The sequence below is a fragment of the Bidens hawaiensis genome, unplaced genomic scaffold (genome assembly GCF_021521415.1).
Source record: "Bidens hawaiensis isolate Kalapana, Puna unplaced genomic scaffold, B.hawaiensis_p1.1 tig00009543_1, whole genome shotgun sequence".
NCBI classification, from domain to species: domain Eukaryota; kingdom Viridiplantae; phylum Streptophyta; class Magnoliopsida; order Asterales; family Asteraceae; genus Bidens; species Bidens hawaiensis.
In genome coordinates, this window is record NW_027491711.1 from 625,945 (window position 1) to 647,130 (window position 21,186).

General features: G+C 32.9%; 1 pseudogene; it reads right to left on the minus strand.

The window, feature by feature from the left end:
• Positions 1 to 20,088: 20,088 nt before the first annotated feature.
• On the minus strand, positions 20,089 to 20,592 carry LOC143532784 (ethylene-responsive transcription factor ERF025 pseudogene; annotated as a pseudogene).
• Positions 20,593 to 21,186: the final 594 nt, after the last annotated feature.

Consider the following 21,186-nt stretch of genomic DNA (forward strand, 5'->3'; position numbering starts at 1 on the left):
ACAAACCCGAACACTCGTTTAAACCTCGTTTTGGTATTCTTATAACCAAAGGTTTTGCAGTATTGCATTTTAACCCACATTATTACTTAACATAGGTTGAGAAAAAAAAAAGAAAAAAACTAATGAATAGAATACCGAGACCCGGTTTTGAGTAAACTTATTTTACAAAACTCGTTTCTTTAATTTCTCAAATATTTACATTTTAAATCCTAAACTTTATTTATTTACTTTATTTGTTATGTATTTTATTTTAAACCCTTCCAAGACTACCTACTAACACAAGACCCGTTTAATACAGGTATTGCTCGTTAAACCGATCTCTCCGATTATTCACGACACTATCTTTCAAGTTACTTGTTAATGTGAATACTTTTTCATCCCCCGTTTTCCATCTTTCGTTTTGGGGGTGGCATTGCATACTTATTCAAATTCAAATTATTTATACTTGAGTCTTAAACCACAACACTTATTGTATATGTTTACTTAAATAAATGCTCGATTTGGTGTTATATGCTTTACACGATTATGTGCAAATTCTTGAATGCTAAGGCGGGTAGCCTCTTGAATGCTAAGGCGGGTAGCCTCATCAAAGTATGATCATACGTTAATTCCGAGTATATATGGTATCCCCATATAGAAAGGTGTCGTCAATGTATTCTTATTAACGATTTCATTATTGTCGTCAATGTATTCTTATTGACGGTTTTATTATCTAAATTGTTGCTATTATTTATTGTTTTCATACACTAGTTGTGGATTTCATACTATATACTTATTGTCCAAAACTATGAAAATTGCTCACCAACCTTTGTGTTGACAAACTCTATTTTATGCAATGTTACAGGTTTGATGTTAGCTTGATTGGATTACTTGAAGAAACTTATCATCTTGGCTTTAGGATATTAGAAAATGAAAGAATAAGTTATTTGTTTATCTATCTATTTGGCATTTTGTATGAACAATTGTTGTGTTATTTACGATGATATGGATTTAAATGAGTTGTTTAAATATTGTAACTTTATAGTGTCGTTGTGCAATGAGCAATCATGTCGCGCCTCGACGTTTCCGCCTTCATTGGTCGGGGTGTGACATTATGTTATGATAAATTTCAAAATATACTTATCGAAATCCAAAAATCAACAAAAAATCATGTTTGTTAAAGATTGTAAAGAATAGAATTTCAAATGTCATCGTTAACATATTATACTATATATATTGTTGAAGATTGTAAAGAAAAACATAACTCGAATATGCTTTCATTTTACAAAGGGATTTTTTTAATCATTAAATTATAAATATATGCTTAAAATCCAATCCATTTTTTAAAAATCAATCCATCTAACAATTATTATTCTTATTATTATTTTGTAAATTGTTCTATAAATTTATAAATTATAAAAATATGTTTTAAATCTATCAATTTATATTTTGGTTAATTTAGTAAACTATATATATTTTACAAAGCGATTTTTTAATCACTAAATTATAAATATATGCTTAAAATCCGATCCAGTTTTTCGGTTTTTTTTATTATCAAGGATTGTTTTGGGTTTATTTGTGAAACTTAAATTTGATTGTTATAGATCAAAAGTTGGTAAATAGATTGTTTGGTACAAGCTAACTACATCTGGCTCAAAATTTGTTACGGGTCAAAAATGGAAAATCTGAGTATTTTTAAAAGTTTGAGAATACAAATAAATTTATGGTCAATTTGTTACGGGTTCAAAATATTAACTCAAAAATGTCAAACAAAGAAAGTTAGAATTTTAAACATGACTCGGATTTCAGATTTATTTTCAATGGCATTTTTGAAAATAATCAAAATATTCGGGATTTGACAAATGGACTATTTTCCCCTCGACTATGCAAAATTATGCTCAAATGAGCAAAATATTCAAAAAATTGAATGGGTTAACATGTTATTTTTTATGTTGTCATCATGACAAATCGAGAAGCCCCCTCAAACTTATCAAAATTCTTTTCAAGTGTAGCATATATAAGCATGGTTCTTGAAGAGCATACGTTGTTACAATTTAACGTTCTCATTTCCTTCTACGTGTGGCAAATTGATAGACTTATCAATAAATATAACGCTCCATCTATATTTAGGTTGAGTGGTTATAACTACTTTTGTATGAAAAGTAATCTTCTCGAAATTAGTTCATAACTGAAATTCTTTCAAGTATATATATGATACCGAGAATGAATTTTCAATAGGAGCATTCTCGAGTATATTTTTCCATATACCTTTTTTTATTGAGTTTATTTAAAAAAAAGTCACTTTGTGATATAAATAAAATCAATTTATATACACATATTATAGATACAAATATAGATGTAATACATTTTTTCATATACATTATGTAATTATTTGTTTTATTTGTAACTTTATTATTCAGAACATCCCGTGTTTTACACGGGCTCTAAAACTAGTTATATATAATATAAACAAAGTAACGAAGGGGAGGAATTATTACATTAAAAGGTTATAATATAGAATGATCATTAGGACATTTATTTTCTTAAGTGTACGTCATTTAAATATATGAGATAATAAAACACGACTTTAAAGCCGATATATACGTTAATATCTATCTATTATAATAAAAGACTACTCAATTGTGTCACTTGTGAATCTTGTAGTTCTCTTTTTTCTTCAACCTATTTTAATATATGGTCCCTTATCTTTAAGCATTTCAATATATAAATTTAAGTTTATTTTTATTAAAAGTAAATCCTAACCGATTCATTCATTAACATTAATGGTGATATAAGAAAATAATGAAATTTCAACATTGAATTTGCATACATGTTAGATAAAATTTTCAAGTCTCAAATAATTGCAAATTAAATAAAATAAAGGCGCATCATTGTCGAATAATTTGGATTTGCATGATAATAAACTATAAATTATTTTTAAACTGGGATTCGAGCAACAGTGCATAATATTTTATATAAAGTTGGTTTCATATTTGAATTTAAAATTATCTCATATGCATTTGAACTCAGCAAAATGTGTATTTTCTTAATTTCTCTAAACATTTTGTGTAAATATGGCAAATATGGAGAATACCTGTTACATAAATCTTGATGTTTAGCTTTAATTAATTAATTAAAGTTGAATATTGTAATTACAATCAATATGTATAACAATTTACTATATGAACCATAAGCTATTTATTTATTTGACTTCATCATCATCTTCATCATCATCATTATCATCATCTTACTCAGTATATCCCACCAATAACAAAGCTATGGTAGGGTCTGAGGAGGGTAAGATGTAGACAGCCTTACCTCTATCCCGTAGGAGCAGAGAGACTGCTTCCGGTGAGACCCCTGGCTCGATTGTAGTTTTGCATCAAGCCTTGGACATAAGGCACATAACACTCAACCATCGACACACTGGTCGATTGGTGCATGTACCCTTGTCTTTTGGCTATCAACGCCACCACATGTTGCCTGATTAACCTTCCGCCACTTTTTAACATTATTTTCACGAGATTAGTAAAATAACGTCAAAATTAGTGCAATTTCACTTTTTCCCACCCGAGGGTTCACACATATATACATTTATTTGACTTCTTATGTCATATAAAGGATTTTAGTAATAAGAACATCAATATTTAGTTTTTAATATTTTCTTTTATAGCTCAGACCAAAATGCTTCAAAACATATATTTATGACTTGATTTATACCATTTTATACATTTAAATATATTTAATTTAATATGTTTTATAAGACAAATTACTTAATTAAAAGCATTTAAATTCAAAATTGTAAACCAAAAAATCTATTTCAATCCCATCTCACTATTTTCGTTTTCCAATTATTTAGGATATTGAAATCCAGATTCATAGAATATTGTTTCCATTAGGTTTCTACATAATTTCAATGTTCTATTAACTTATTAATTTTATTTTTATACAAATACAATGAATTGAGATTATGTTAGTGTTTTATGTTGGTTAGTACTTAATTAAAGTGTGTATTATGGTTTATATTCAAAATAATAAAACTACACACAAAATTTAAAATAAATTACAGTCGTTTTCCAATTATTTAGGATATTGAAACCTAGATTCATAGAATATCGTTTTCGTTATGTTTCTACATAATTTCAATATTCTATTAACTTAATAATTTTATTTTTATACAAATACAATGAATTGGGGTTATGTTAGTATTTTCTGTTGGTTAGTAGTTAATTAAAGTGTGTATTATGGTTTATATTTAAAATAATAAAGCTACACAAAAATTTTTAAATAAATTACAGTTATAACATTTATTATTAAAATATGTTATAAAAGTTCATTAAGAATCAAACCTTAATTATAGTGTAACTAAATAGAGATATTTTGTTTTTAATTTTTCTTATTATTTGTAACTTAGTCATGCTACTTATTACATTTAAAGGATATTCAATTTTCATATTAATTATAAAAAAGATATTTAATTAGGTTAAAAATCATTTACCATGCTTTCATAAAATCCAAAATCTCTTATTCTTCTTATTCTCTATAAGTTGTGTGTGTGTGTGTGTATAGATTAATTAAGTATTTCAATAACTTTTCATAATATTAACTAATAACACGAGATTAGTATTCAAAATTTAAACATTCCTTATCCAATACTTTGAACAATTATAAATAAGAATTACTACCTTCACCTCATGCAACTTTAAATCTTCTAATGTTATTTTTAACTCAAAATAATCACTGTTATTTGAACAATGACTTTAAGGTTAGTATATCTTTGTCATTTTCCTGTGAATTACATTCATATGAAATGAAACAAATCATTTTGTTATATTTTAATTTTTGATTTATATGTTGCTTGATTATACAACTTTTAATTGTAAAAATAAAATCAATTAAAAATTTGTCATACACAAAATAATAATGACAACAAATTTATCATGATTAATCAATTTTAGATTCTAAAGATTCCAATGATGATTATATCATCAAAGTTCATGTAATCTGGTTTTTGGGATAATCATGTTTTTTTGGATAAACATGAACAGGTGATCTCAAATGACATCATATTAATTGTTTAAAATATATGATATTTTATGTGTATAAATATTTTTTTCGTTGGTATTTTTTTCATTATTTAGGGTAGGTATGTACTTGAACGAACCTTATTTGTCACACGGATAATTATATGTGGCTACATTAAGAGTTACAAGCAAACCTATATGTTACCTTATCAAGAGTTATAAAAACACATGGATTAAAGATTTTAATTTTTGATAAATAATGTATACCGACCAATACAACAACAAATTAGTATACAAGAAAGTTTTTTACTTATTTGTAATATATTTGTATAACCTTAGTTATGTAATTTTTATAATATTAATGTAAATTTTAATTGTATTAACAATATATGATAATTTTGTTAACTGAATTTCACTTAATGACTAGAGTTTAAAATTTTCATTAATTACCGTGTAATATGCGGGCCTCAAACTAGTTAAATATAAACAAAACAAAAAGGGGGAGGATCATGAAAATTGGGTAGATAACATTAATACGACAACTACACTAATCAAATTTGATTAAAAAAATACATATTTGACTAAAGTGATCTTACGTTTGCCCGAGATCACCGTGGCAAGTGGACACTCTTCCGCCTCAAGAACAAAACCTAACTCAGCCCATAATAAAATGCTCTAGTCAAAACGCTAAACCACAACCCCCAAAAGGAAAGTCATTGGTTATTTTCAGACTCGGGGTAATTTGGTTTTTCGAGTTGGATCATTTGGGTTTCGAGTATCCTAAAAAAAACTACAATGCTAAAATTAAAACATTATATTCTTCTTTGCTCATAACGTAAATAACCAAACAATAAACCAACATGACCTTATAAACAATTCTAAAGAAGAGTAAAACAAACTCCAACTTTAATCGTCGTCAATCAAGCGTGATTTGGTATTAGTCATAAACATAAAACATAAATTAACAATAAACTGTTGATTCATGAGTACTACCCATTCCCCGGCCAATCATACACCGTTATTTCATTTCTACCCTCAAGTACCCATAAACCAAAAAATAACTGGAAACACATACCTATAAGTACCCTAAAACCATTTTTTGTTTTTTGTTAAAATTTAAAAATAAATAAAACAATTAAATGTAATTAAAACTAAAATTTCATTAATTTTAAAATACTACATAATTGAAATCCGGAAAAATAAAATATACAAAAAAAACAAAAATAAAACACGAACATCTAAACTAGATGATCCTTCGGTCAATTATATTTTTTCGCAATTTCTCGGTTGCGGGTTATAGCGATTTTCTTCACCTCGTCCTCTAGATGATCGTGTGGCCGAGTATATCAATATATGTCTTAGAAATTAGCAATTGGGGGTCTGAGTGAATAGAAATGATGAATATTTAATGAATAAAAATGGTAAAATGTTTGAGTGAATAAAACTAATGAAGAGTTAATGGTATTTATATGTAATAAATTGATTATTAATGGGTGTTCTAATTTCTTCAAAAGTTTAACTCATGGTAAACCTTTACCATAAACTATAATTTGGCAAACTACCCATATAGTCAGGGATGGGTTTGCCATACGGTAAACTACCCATGATCCTTACCCACACTAGTGTCCCGGGCCCTCTAGTAGGTGAAATGAGAACAATCAATTAGGGCAACTTTAGTGAAGGGTTAGCCTATTATACATAAAATATATTTGGTTTTAAAACTAAAAGTTTATACGGGTTTTTTGGGTTGACCTGAAACCCATAAATTAGACCCGAAAACCAACCCGAATTACTTTGATTTGGGTTCGAGTTTTTCAGCTCAGTTTGTTCTTGTTCGAACACGAGTTTTCTCGGCTGGGTTTCAGGTAAAAGTGAACGCACCACAAAGGTTAAGAGAAGTTGATTAAAAGTAAAATTCAGACGACTAAATACACGTATTTGACATGTCAATTAAACTTGTTTTTATTAAATTAATTTCATTTTCCTATTTTATTATAAGATAATAATAACAATGCTGATCTTTATATATATAATACATAAAGACAAAAACCATGACCTTCTGGATAATATATTAGTTTTCGTTTGAATGTTTAAAAATGTGGTGGATGATAAGGAGTCAGGCTGGTTATATTGCAAGTTGGCTGTTGGCCCTTAGGCTGAGGGGTGTGGAGCGCGAGAGGGGGCGCGTGAGCCCATCCGCTCGCGCCCCGGGGCGCGAGCACCACACCACCGAGGCGCGAGAGGGGCGCGAGAGGGGCGCGAGCACGCAGACCAAGGCAGGCGCAAGAGGGCTAGCGGGTGAAAATGGGCGTAAAGTTGGCCTGGGAATGCGTGAAGAGCCGTTGGGGCTTAGAAATAGAGCCGTTGGCTCTTTATTTTTATTAAAAAAAATTTTTTTTTCTCTATAAAACCAATATCACATACCACCCAAAACCAATATCACATACCAATATCACATACCACACCCAAAACCCAAAATCACCCCATCTTTCAAACCTTTTTTTAAAAACATGGCTGGAAATTGGTACCCAAACCCAGATTCAGATTACAGTTACGACGATTTATGGTCGGCACCGGACCAACCGATGTTTTATTCGGGGTCGCAACAATCATCCGGCTTTCAACCATCCAACATACAACCGTCTCCTAACTTTGTTGTTCCGGAGACACAAGAACCAGAAGGTGAAGCTGCGGGACAAAGAAGACGCGTCCACCGGAAAAAACAAGTTGCAACGGACGGGTCGGGTTCGGCTTCGACTGGAAAGACGAAACGGAAAACCACTCCGTGGTCATCGGATGAGAAGGAAGCCCTGTGTCGGGCTTGGATAGTCATTTCTGAGGATCGGCGTTGCGGTAATTGTTTTAACGTTTTTAAAAATGATTTTTAATAAAAAAGTTAAATAAAAAAGTTAAATGACTTACAAATTTATTTATGCATTTTGCAGCGGACTACCAAAAGAGCAAGGTCTTTTGGACAAAGGTTAGGGAGACGTTCTATTCGCTCGTTGGGAGTACAGAGCGGAACGCCGATATGATTTCGGGTCGGTGGACCGAAATCAGAAAATTTGTCGGCTTGTTTACTAATCTGTTCAACAGGAACGCCGGTCGTATGAGACCAAGTGGCAGTGACGATTTGGCGGTTTATAATTTCACTGTCGAAGAGTGGAAGCAGGAGTGCCTGCGGAGGTATGGGACGGTGAAGACGTGGGACGATGTAAAGGTGTGGGAGAGGTTGAGAAGGTGTTCTAAGTGGGTTGAGCTGGTGGCGCCGGACCTTAATGCGGAAGTAGGGCCGAAACGGACTAAAACTAGTTCGTCTGGAGCGTATAGCACTTCCGCGGGTCGGATTGCCGGGTTGGATTCGACCTAAACGTTGCGGGGGAGGAAACGTTTTCACCGCCGAGGAGGCGGCCATTGGGAAGGGACGCCAGGGGGAAAAAACCGGCTGAGGGGGAAGCCGTAAACATCGCCGATCTTGTTGAATCCCTCAATAAATTCAACAAAACCATGGAGGTGGTCTCTAATGACAAAAAGGAAAAAAAAGAATGAGAGATTTGGACTTCCTTACAAGAGACTTCAGTAACCTAAATCCGGTCGACCAAATGCTGATGGAAAAACAAAAGGAACGTATCCGGAAGAGGTTGATCGAAGAAGACCAAGCCGAAGAATAAGAATAATGTTTTTTTTTAGTACTTTAATTTTTTTTTAGATATTAATGTGTTTTTTTAATTAATGTGTGTTTTTTTAAATAATTTATGAGTTTTTTTAATAATACGTTTTTTTAATACATTTATAAAAAAATAAAAAAAAACCGCTCGCGCCCCCTCTCGCGCCCCTCCACACCAAGGCCCGGGGCGCGAGCACCACAACCAACATCCATCTTATCAAGTTTCTCTCTCTGCCACACGTCACAATATTATTGGCTGGAGCCCGCCGTAAACATCGCCGATCTTGTTGAATCCCTCAATAAATTCAACAAAACCATGGAGGTGGTCTCTAATGACAAAAAGGAAAAAAAAGAATGAGAGATTTGGACTTCCTTACAAGAGACTTCAGTAACCTAAATCCGGTCGACCAAATGCTGATGGAAAAACAAAAGGAACGTATCCGGAAGAGGTTGATCGAAGAAGACCAAGCCGAAGAATAAGAATAATGTTTTTTTTTAGTACTTTAATTTTTTTTTAGATATTAATGTGTTTTTTTAATTAATGTGTGTTTTTTTAAATAATTTATGAGTTTTTTTAATAATACGTTTTTTTAATACATTTATAAAAAAATAAAAAAAAACCGCTCGCGCCCCCTCTCGCGCCCCTCCACACCAAGGCCCGGGGCGCGAGCACCACAACCAACACCCATCTTATCAAGTTTCTCTCTCTGCCACACGTCACAATATTATTGGCTGGAGCCCCCACTCGCGCCCCCCCCCCCCCCCCCCCCCCCCCGCCTTATCTAAACCCAAACGTCACCCGTATCGCGTGTGAATTTCGTGTTTTTTTAATGTACACATTTTAATTTCGTATTATTATTATTATTATTATTATTATCAATTTCACCTTTTTACTTTTTAATTTACACTTTAAAAATTAAGCAAATCAGTTTGGGTCAAACCAAGTTGCTTTAAGAAAGTGTTAATTTGGTTTAGGTTAGAAGGGGTTATAACAAATGCGCTTGGACAGATATTATACGTTTTAGGGAAAAAAAATATTGATAACTTTGTTACTAGAAATTATTCAATAATAATAAAAAAATACACAATAACTCACATTTTTAACACATTGATAACTTTGTTATTTGAAATTATTTAAAAAGAAACTACATATAAAATATTGCAGTTTATTCTCTTTAATTTAAGTATCATATTACTTTATTTTTGAAGAAATGTGTGTGTGCGTTTAAAAAAACCCAGACGCCTGTGCGCAATTATGTTCATACGTAATTATTTTAGTTCATGTCTGATTATTTTCTTCATACATGATTAGTTTTTTCTTGTGTAATTATTTTTCTGTAGATGTAATTATTGTAAATTACGTGTAATTTAAGTTCATATTTACATTCATGCCACCTCATGGATTTATTGGTTATTGTTATTTGTGCTTATGCCACCTCATGGATTGATTGGTTATTGTTATTTATGCCATCACGTGTTTTAAATTGAAATAAAGATAAATGTTTTCTCGTATATTTCAAAATCACAAATATTAAATTGATAAAAGAATATTTTGCAAAGTGATGAGGTATTCCGTATTTTAGAAATCCAAAGCCCATTAGGCTAGGCTAAACTCAAAGTAAGAGCCCATGTAATAAGTTTACCCTAAGATAAAGGTATACAAATAAATTTCTAGGCCGGTTTAAATTCTAAACAAGTTGCGTTGAGTCAACAAAGACATAACCGGTAATAGTTAAACCAGGCCGGGTTTGACCAGGTTCAACCGCTTTCAATGTATATGATTGTAACCTGATTTCAATCCTACAGTTTGGGTTAGTTTCAAGCAGGTTTCGGTTTCCAAGCCAGTTTTTTTTTTTTTTTTTTTTTTTTTTTTTATCGGTTGCAACCTGATTTCAATCCTACAACGTCTGGGCTTTGATTATATTAGTATATAGATTATTATAAAATTGTGTCTAAACCTGAGTACCCAACTAGTATCCGTTACTAATTATTAAATTGGTTTACATATTTTTCCGTCAATATCAAACATACGATATGCCCGTTCATTATTAAAAATTAGTTAAGAGAGCCACATGTGTACCAAAACTTCACAAGAAGACTGTCAAGCTAAATATCTTCTCTTAAAACAAAACTTCACAATTAATTTCCGCCAAAGATAGAGTGACATGTGTACCAAAATGATATTATTTTAAATATTTTGGGCCATGCAGTGTATTACGTGTGGGGCTGGTCTACTGTTTAGACTTATGTATATGTCTTATGAGACATATATATGGATACACATGTGAAAGCACTTACATCTTTCTCCCATTGGAAGTTTTTAGATGTCTGTAGAAGAGAGAGAGAGAGAGAAAGTAAGGTGGAAAAGAGATGGAGTGACGTGAAAGATGAAAGAATGTAAATAAGTTCTTAGTAAAGAATAACTAAAAACATACATATGAGTGTGATTAGGAAAGAGAAAAATGATAATTTAATAGGGAAAATTATCAAAATAAGCATTTATGAAAACAAATTTTTAGTTTTAGTTACCATTTGCAAGAAATTTCAGAAATAGGTATTATAAACTAGTCGTGACGAGTAGTTTGTAGAAACCAATTAGAACTTGCCACGTGTCCTTAAACTAACCATAACAAGCACGTTCACTAATCATTTACTCGTCACGACTAAATAAGTTTCATGTCTCGTAATCAACGCCCATGAGCAATTAATAAGTCCTTTAGTCGCAACGAGTAAATTATAAGGTTAAACGAGTCGCAACGAGTGGATTATAAGGTTAAACCAGTCGCGACGAGTTAACTACTAATAAACTACTCGTGTAAGGAATGTAAACCGGGTAAACTAGTCGTCACGACTAAAGGACTTATAAATTACTCGTGGGCGTTGATTACGAGGCATGAAACTTATTTAGTCGTAACAAGTAAATGATTAGTGAACGTGCTCGTTACGGTTAGTTTAAGGATACGTGACAAGTTCTAATTGGTTTTTACAAACTACTTTTCACGACTAGTTTATAATACATATTTCTGGAATTTCTTGCAAATGGTACCTTGAACTAGAAATTTGTTTTCATAAATATTTATTTTGGGAATTTTCCCTATTTTAATAGGATATGTATAGGACAAAAGAGAGAAGACATATAAAACATATGATTGATGAGGCAAGTGACGCATTAAATACAAAAACACCTTTTAAATATCACTCTATTGGTGATGCTCTTACAAGTTACAATCGAGAACATGAGCGAGGCATCAAGTTAAATCTGAATCTATAATTATTACTGTATAACAAATAAGAAGTTTGGTGCCGCAAGTGTCGTATTAGGCCACTTGGCGGCATCGAACTGGTCTGTAAATTTTGTTTTTGTTTTTAAGTTCAGTCACCGTAAAGAATGTCACGAAAACCGACCAAACCAAAATTTTTTTTAGTTCCGGTATCATAACAAGCATGACGGAAACCGACCGAATTCTTGTTAACTCGTCGCCTCATCGCCCGGGATCGACAACGGTCGGTTTTACCGGTGCTCGAGTTTTACCGACCAACATCACTAACATTGGCCCACCTCAATTTTTATAATTTTTTTGTTTTACTTTTGGTTTTAATTCCGGTACAATAATGCATGTCACCGAAACCGACCGAATCCGCGTCGACTTACAACTCAACGCTTAAGTTTTATCATCGTTTGAGTTTTACCGACCTGCCCGATGCAACACGCCGGATAAAAAACTAGTATATACATAAAATATGAAAGCTTGACCTCAAACTTGAGAAACTAATTATTAATCGTTTTTTTACACATCTATCTATACTCTATATAACTATCTTCTCAAAATTTTATGTCTCCTCTGGTCGATTTTTCCCATGACACCACTAAATTACTTTATTTATGAGTGATAAAATTCTATGTATTTGGCCAGTTTAAGTTAAAAATTAGCGAGTCAAGGGTATACGGGTAGTCTTTAAGCGGGCTATAACGTTTCATTTATTTATGAAATTATTTCATCATCAAATAATAATTTTGACGGGTCATGGATCTCACCAAACCTAGACAGCCCTTAACGAGTTATAACATCTCATTTAAGATAAAGAGAAAAAGCGGGTCATGGGTCTCACCGAACCCGGATATGCCTTAAACGGGTTATGACATCTCATTTATTTGTGAGGCTCTTTCATTATCAAACTATAATTTTTGCAGGTTATGGGCCTCACCAAACTCGGGTTATTAAACAGGTTATAACATTTCATTTATTTGTGAAACCTTTTTCCCTACATATTCTCCTTTACCTGTCTATCCTCTTTATCGCCGGTTAACTATCGATTACCACCCACCATAGTCAACCTCCCCCCTCATGCATCAACTACCATTGTCACCTGCATCAACCACTCCTTTATGTTGGATTCTCATGAATCGACGAACGGAAACCGGTTAATCTACCACCAGCTTGGATCTAGTACGACCATCGCTTCCTCTTTTATTTATGAAACTCTATTCGGCTATCTGGGTCAACTCGTTTTCATCTTCATCACTCATACCACCACCAAAATGCAAACTTGATTCCAGACCTACAGCGGTTGTTGCTACTGGTGGCAGATTACTATCCTATCTTATATTTATAGAGGCATTCCTAATTTAGTTTTTGATCTTAATGCTCTCTAATACAAACCCGAGTTAAATGTATGTTAATTTAAAATTTAAATGAACAGGTCATGAACATAAACGAACGTAAACAAACATAATTGAACACAGATAAACGAACATAAATAAACATATATGAACAAGGGTAAACCAACACAAACAAACATAAAAGAATATAAATAAACACATTTAACTGAACATAAACGAACAAGTATAAAACATTAATATAGATGATTCATTCAACGTTATATTATAAAATGAACATAACCAAACATAAATGAATCAAGATAGGCCCAAGTATATTACAAATTTTCTTACAATAAATGTGACATTCGTGACAAAACCGGATACACCTTGGTATTCACAAACCGAATAAGCGTTTAACGGCTTATTGCATAACGAACGAACGGATAACCGAACGGGTCTGGTTATGACCCAGATATCCCGGGGGGCCATCTATAAGTGATATACGTTTAATATAAGCCAATATATCAATATTATGGCCTTAGTTCGATAGCAAACAAGTTAAACGAAAACATGGTCGTTTAACTACCCGCTATAGATTTAAACGCGAAAGATAGTTACAAACCAAGCATTGTATCATCCGTTAAGCCGAAAAAGACTTACCAAACACTTATTTGAAATGTTTTTAAGCGATCCGTGATAATATTTTCGATTTTTACAAACATATAGTATGTTTTTATAATTTTACACAAAACTAGCCGAAAAACACTCGTTTCCGCACTATTTAACGCAACCGATAAGTTTTTCGCGCCAAAAACCGAACCCGAACTAAATTTGGATTGGGCTTTTCATATTTGGGCTTGAAAAATCAGAAACTTGGGCCAAAATGGGCCCAAAATGGGCCCATGAGACTTCCGATCGCAGCCTACCCCCCCCCATTATTTTTATAAAACTTGTTATGTAAGCCTAGTTTATTCATTCCATTTAACCAAAATCTCAAGTCCAAGCAGCTGCAATCTAATTTTCCAGAAACTCTTCAAACCCTAAGGTAAACAACTTAAATAAGTATCTTTTATACTTGTTTAACCTTGATTAATACCATAAAAACATGTCTTAATTGCAAAAAATCATCCTAACCATGTAAAAGTCCTAAAAATGGCCCATAAATATGTTTTGATCATACACATGGTAAGGAACTTGGTTTGATAGTTTTTTTTGGCCATAATCACGGATTAAAGAGTTGAAACGGCATTTTTACGGTTCAAAAGTTCGTTTTTATACCCTAGCCGAAACCCTAAGTTAAAGGGCTGTTCTATTGATGAAACTTGCTTGGTTTGTGATATAGGACTTTTATCCAGCCTACATAGGAGCACAAGAACTTGAAAAGTTGATTAGAAAGGCGGAAACGAACCAAAACCGCTAAGGTAATGCCGAAACACTCGCTTACGGGCTGTTTAGGTTAAGGTTGTGATGTACATATTATTAGGCCTTGAATTTTTCAGAGACATCAGGGACCATGTCATTGAGTCCCTGTTCAAATTTGGTAATTTTTCGACCATCCGAGAATATTTGGTGAATTTATTACCGAATTGGGACGTTTAATGAGGAAAAATAGTTAAAATACTTCAAAAATTATGAAATTTTTCTGGGAACTCAGATTTAATGTATTTTGATCACATATAAATTTTGGGATCATTTGGAGATGTCTAAAGGTGTTTTGTGCATATGCGTTCGTGTGAATTTTTATAGCCGAATTTGGGCCGAAAAGAATATTGCACGAGCTTTTTACATTCTGGAATTGATACAGGTTGTCTTGGGACATAATTTGAGTATTCGTGAATTTTTGTGGAATTTTTGGAAATTGTTTGGGATAAACGGACGATTTTCAGGCGAAATATAGCTGATAAAATGAATTTTTATAAATTAATAAATCAGTAAATAACTCCAGAAATATTTGTATAAAAATATACATATTTTAATTGATAAGTGGCTAAATTTTCATAATTTAATGATTAACGGTTAATTTATTATGCTAATTTAAAGATTAAACAAATTCAGTTTTTATAAAAACCGGCAAGTTCGCGACTAACGAACCTACGGGAATATCAAAACACCAAGAGTGATCAAAAATCATATTTTTGGATTAATTAAGTAAAAATGAACTTTTCTATGAGAAACCTGGACAATCTGGATAGATTGTGCGCGTTTCTTCTCAAATCAAATTGAATAAACGAAAACGGACCCCGTAGCTAATCCGGGACCCCAATATGTGTTCTTTCTTTATAACTTAATCATTTTATTAACCAATACATTTACCCAAGCTTATTTCCCCATAACTGTTTTCTGAACGTGTAAACGAACAACTTGGCCCAGCTTGGAAAACGGGAATCTGAGCAAAGTTCGGTTTTAAGTATTAGATATTGGAAAACCGGATTACCCCGTAGCTAATCCGGGACCCCAATATGTGTTCTTTCTTTATAACTTAATCATTTTATTAACCAATACATTTACCCAAGCTTATTTCCACATAACTGTTTTCTGAACGTGTAAACGAACAACTTGGCCCAGCTTGGAAAACAGGAATCCGAGCAAAGTTCGGTTTTAAGTATTAGACATTGAACAACATCACAACCTAAGCCTATTATCACTTTCTGGGCGTTCCAGCTATACACAGATTAGTTATACAACCCAGTTTAGTATTGAGATTATAATAATATTAAAATATTTATATTATTATAATATTGATTATAGGGAACCGTGATTACAAGTTACACAAACCTTGAACCGACGTGCTACTGATTATCTACTAAACAGTGAGTTTCATGACCCCACTCTTTAAACAGTTTTACGAACTTTTTGGGTGAAAAGTATGTTTGATTATGTATACATATCTGAAATTTGTAATGATGTGAATTATCTAAGTGCTAACACACGAAAGTCCCCACGATCACAGTGATTAACTTCGAGCCGGTGGCTTGTGAATAGTACTATTGGTTTGACAAACCCAAAAGGAGCCGGCATGTGTTGCTGAGACTTTACCCCGTTTGCACATGACCATTAATATACAAACACGCTATGTAGTGTTAGACATAGCTACTTGGGGCATATTGTGGGCGGAAAGGGGGCCACAGTGGTTGATTGGGCGTGGGAAATGGATGCACGCAGCACAAATAGTCAAGGCTTCACTGTAGCTTAGCATGATTAGATCATTTACATACATACATATTTATATCATGATTACAAGTGTTAACTTGTGAATACTCATAACTGTTTTCTTGAAACTCATGAAACTCATAAACTCTAGTAGTTGACCCGTTTTAAACTGCTTTTCAGGTGTAACTAAATCGGAATGATTTGGTGATATGTTACCTGTCCAAGGTGTGTGGTTGATGCTCTGTGAATAGAAGCAAGGGTGTTAGTAGTAAGATCGTATAGTTAACGAACTAGTTTTGTTTGTATCACCTAGACTGCAAAACAATGATAGATCAATGAAATGTAATATATTGTAAATTAGTTTGTAATGCTTCTTTATAAACAATGTTGTTGATACCAGAGGTGTCTGTTACATTTCCGTTTTACGCTTCCGCATTGTGCTAGTCGGGGTGTGACAATAAATCATATTAAAATCTAAGAAATTTTATCACAATATTATAAAAGAAAAATGTAAAAAAAAAACTCTGCGATACAAGGACTAAAAGCCAGTTCTATATATATGTTTCCTCTTATCACATTTAACACTTTCAAACTATAAATAGTTTTCTAACAACTTAGGCCACTACAAATCCAACTTTATATTTGCGCCAGTCTTGCCCAAAGCCTATAACAGGTCAATAAATTTTGCGAGTAAAAGAAAAAAATGGTATCAAAACAAGCCGGGTCAAACTAGATTGGATAAAACCGATTGATGTATATTTATTTATATTAAAATAACTCATACATAATGATTTGACTACATCATTTGATTAAACCCAACATGTACGGATAATGCAGGTCTATGAGGCTTTTTTATAAATAAAACTCAGTACAGATCCGGCCTTTGTATCCAAAGAAAACTATATGATATTGCTTGAACTTTTATAACTTTAAAGCTTACCAAAATAATAAATAATCGATTAAACTATATGGTCCCATTGCGGCCGACTGAAGCTCCATAATCTCTCTTCTTAGTTCCCTCACCACTCCATCTTTCTTCTATGTTTTTGTTGATCATTATGGGCCTCTTATAAATATTTAAGAAGGGGCTTGCTAGTGAGTAGTGATAACATTAATTTTAGCGGGCCCTCTTAACCCGTAAGTAACTCTAGATTCCTCCCTCTATTTGGAAAGTTTTGGTGCCTTTATGGAAATGGCTGAAAGTGTGGGATTCTGAAAATTTTAGCATTTTATTTTAATTTTGTTTGTAGATTTCTTTATTGCCAAGTGGCAACCCACTTATATATCTGCAATATTGGCTACGCTAGGATAGAGTCCGTGCGATACACGAATGGTTAAAAAAATATAATAAAAAAATAAACGTAATAATATATATAATAACATACCTTATGAATTCATAAGATATAAATAATTTTCTAAACTACATAGATTGGTAAGAATAATTTATATTTGTATTAAAAAAATAAAAATGTAAGGTTGTAAATCTTTACCAATTAAGAAAAAGAGAAGGATACCATCAATTCATTTTAGTTGAGTTGGTAAGCCACAAATATTTTAAAACAAATGAAAACCATTAACTATTCTTTCTTTTGTTTGAACGAGAAACATTAAACAGAAACATACTCAAAAAGAAACAAGCTCAATGCTCAACCGAATCATCACTTTCTAAAAGTTAAATCAAATAAAACCCAAATAAAATTTATAGCCCAAAACAAATAGAAGCCATCAACCTTTTTCCTTTTGTTTGAACGAGAAACATAAAACAGAAACAGATTCAACAGAATCATCATTTTGAGGTTGTAACTTTTAATAATGTTTTGGATATGCAAAATCAAGAACTTGAAAATAGATTTAGTGAGGTCTCAACTAGTTTGTTAGAAAATTTGCCTGGTTTAAGTCTTGAGATACGTTTTTCAAGTTTGGCGTATCTAAGATAGTGGCATTTTCGGAAATGTATCCGAATGATTTTAGTAACGAACAAAGAGGGTGTATTTCGGGTGATTGTACGACATTTTATCACACTTTATAGGAAGATGACAAATTTGCAAAATTGGGTGAATGTGTTACCTTGCTCATGTAATGGTGACACACTACTTTTCCTTTGGTTTATCGAATATTGAAGCTAGCATTGTTTTACCGATTGTAACCGTAAACGTTGAAATATGTTTTTCTAAAATGAAGCTTATCAATACGGGTTTGCGCAAGCGAATGGGCGATGAGTATTTGAACGATGCTTTAATTTGTGTAGTCGAAAAAGAAATGTTTGATAAAGTAAAAGAACAGGGTGTAATGGGTCGATTTCAAGCTTTCAAAAACCGAAGAGGAGAAATTTGCACCCTATGTGTTTAAATATATTTATTATCATGCTTCTATTTTTGTTTCGTTTATATTGTATGAAATGCGATAAAAAAATTTTGAACGTTATGTATAGATCTGTCACTGATTCGATCGCTGACATATAGGTTCCATAGTGTATAAAGCTGGTAGCAAATACATAGTTAGAGCTCGTAACGCAAGTTTGATATTATAAAATGTGGGTAAAATCATAGCAATAGTTGATGAAGTAATATGATGCTTTATCTTAGGAAGATGAAATTACTTCCGATTGCAATTCTTTCAAATCACGACCTTTTACATTTCCTTTCTCGCCCCATATATCTTTTATGCTTCGTTTTCAGACATATATAGATGAAAAGAAAGTTTGGCAAGTGTTTTGTATCCATTAATCCAGAGAAACATTGTCTTTCATTTTTCAATTGCCATTGTGATGATTATATGCGACTGACTGAATAATTAAAAGGAAACACTAAAAAGGTACAGAAAATCCTTCCCCAATAACATTTGTTGCAAAACCATCACTAAGTTAGTCTGCCACAAATCATTTCATCACATTCGATCAGTAACAGATTTAGTGTCATGATGAAAATGCTGTTTGCTTTTTAATGTCACAATTCACAAATCTCTAATGGACGTATTTTCTTATAAGACTGTCCGCCATGGCGTTACAACCCACCCATTTTTTAGATATGCATGCCTACTTAGCATGCCGTATCAACTTACCACTCATTCATCCCACAAACTCATTTTTCCTAGCACTAGCATATCCATCTTTCTCACATTCAACATACTTTCTAATATTTAATTGTTTTATATGCGAGGGAAAAAAAAGAAAATAAAAAACCAAGAATGGCGCACTTAGCTACGTGCAGAAGCTGCGGATGGGAACAACGCCGCATGTAAGGCGGATTAAATCAATGTCGGCGACAAGCAGGTTACGAACCCTGCGTTGGAGAAGGTCTAACCAACAAATTTCATGGCATATCCATTCTATAATAAGGTATTTGCGATGGTTAATTTTATCTATCACAAGTTCACATGTAGTCATTCATTTGCCATACACTCATACATAAGCTAATAGAGCTGATCTTTAAATATTTTTCTTGATATATATATATATATATATTAATTAAGAGAACCAATAAAATGAAAACGGATCCAACAACTTAAAAGTTAAAACACAAAGAACAACTTATTACCTACGGAACATCACAAGTCTTTGGTACAACGTTGCATTTACCTATGAAACACCACCAACTTTATAGAACATTCGAAAAAGAATATTCCAGATCTTCATACTTACCGGCTGTCGGCCGACACTAAACTTGTTCTCATTCGTCCCCTAGATTCTCTCCATCGGAATTAACTTCCTCATTCATGTCGGGTAACATATACTGTCGGCTGATCCCAAACACTCTTTGATCATCACTTACAACTTCTCCGGTACTCGTGCTTTGTGTCCCGGCACCACTAGTTTCAATATCCAAAGCCCGTGCAATGGCAGCTCTTGAGGCTGCTGCACGGACTTCATCTGCGGTGCGGCACTCAGGAAGTATGCTGTAATGAACAGACTCAGGAAAGTTCAATACAGCATACTTTCCTTTGAGTGTCAATGCTGCCACGTCATACGCGGCAGCTGCCATATCTGGCGTGGGATATGTGCCTAGCCAGATACGGCTGGACTTGTTTGGTTCACGAATTTCGGACACCCATTTCCCGGATCGGTTTCGAATTCCGTGGGAGACAGGGTGTCGGGTGGAGGAGCCGGCGCCGACAGTAGGAGAAGGGTTGCTGTCATCAGCAGAGTTCGAGTTCCGGCTTCGACGGTCAGCCATGCAATCTCATTGGATGGGTTTGAGAGATATTAATATACGAATAGATTCTGTCGGTGGTAACTGGAAACGTTATAGACCAGCTATTATGTGAAAAAAGAAAAAAATAATAATAATGCATACAACACCCTTATTTATTTAATAGTTAGGTTTCAGTATGTTTTTTTTCTATTATTAAAAAATAGTTTAAAGCGTCACTTTAGTTATATATATTGATTTAAGAAGTGGAAATGATTATAATTATTGGTGGAAACAAGCGTGTGGGTCAAATGGATTGGGCTAATTACTCGATTACAAAAATAAACTTATGATTAATCATAGACAGATTGGGTATACATGATAGATAGAATATGTACATTCACAAAATGCTGTTCACATTAAAAAAATGTGTAGAAAACATAATGCATTTTATTCACACTTTATATTACTACAGTTATAGAAATAATAAAATGTGTTTTAAATTGTCTACAAGATTTTCACTAACAAAGTTCAAGCAATTATCTAGGCCAAAATACCAAAATACGACCACCATTTACAAATTAAAAGCACATCATTAACCATGTATTTAGAGGCCTAACACATAGTTGACTATATGCT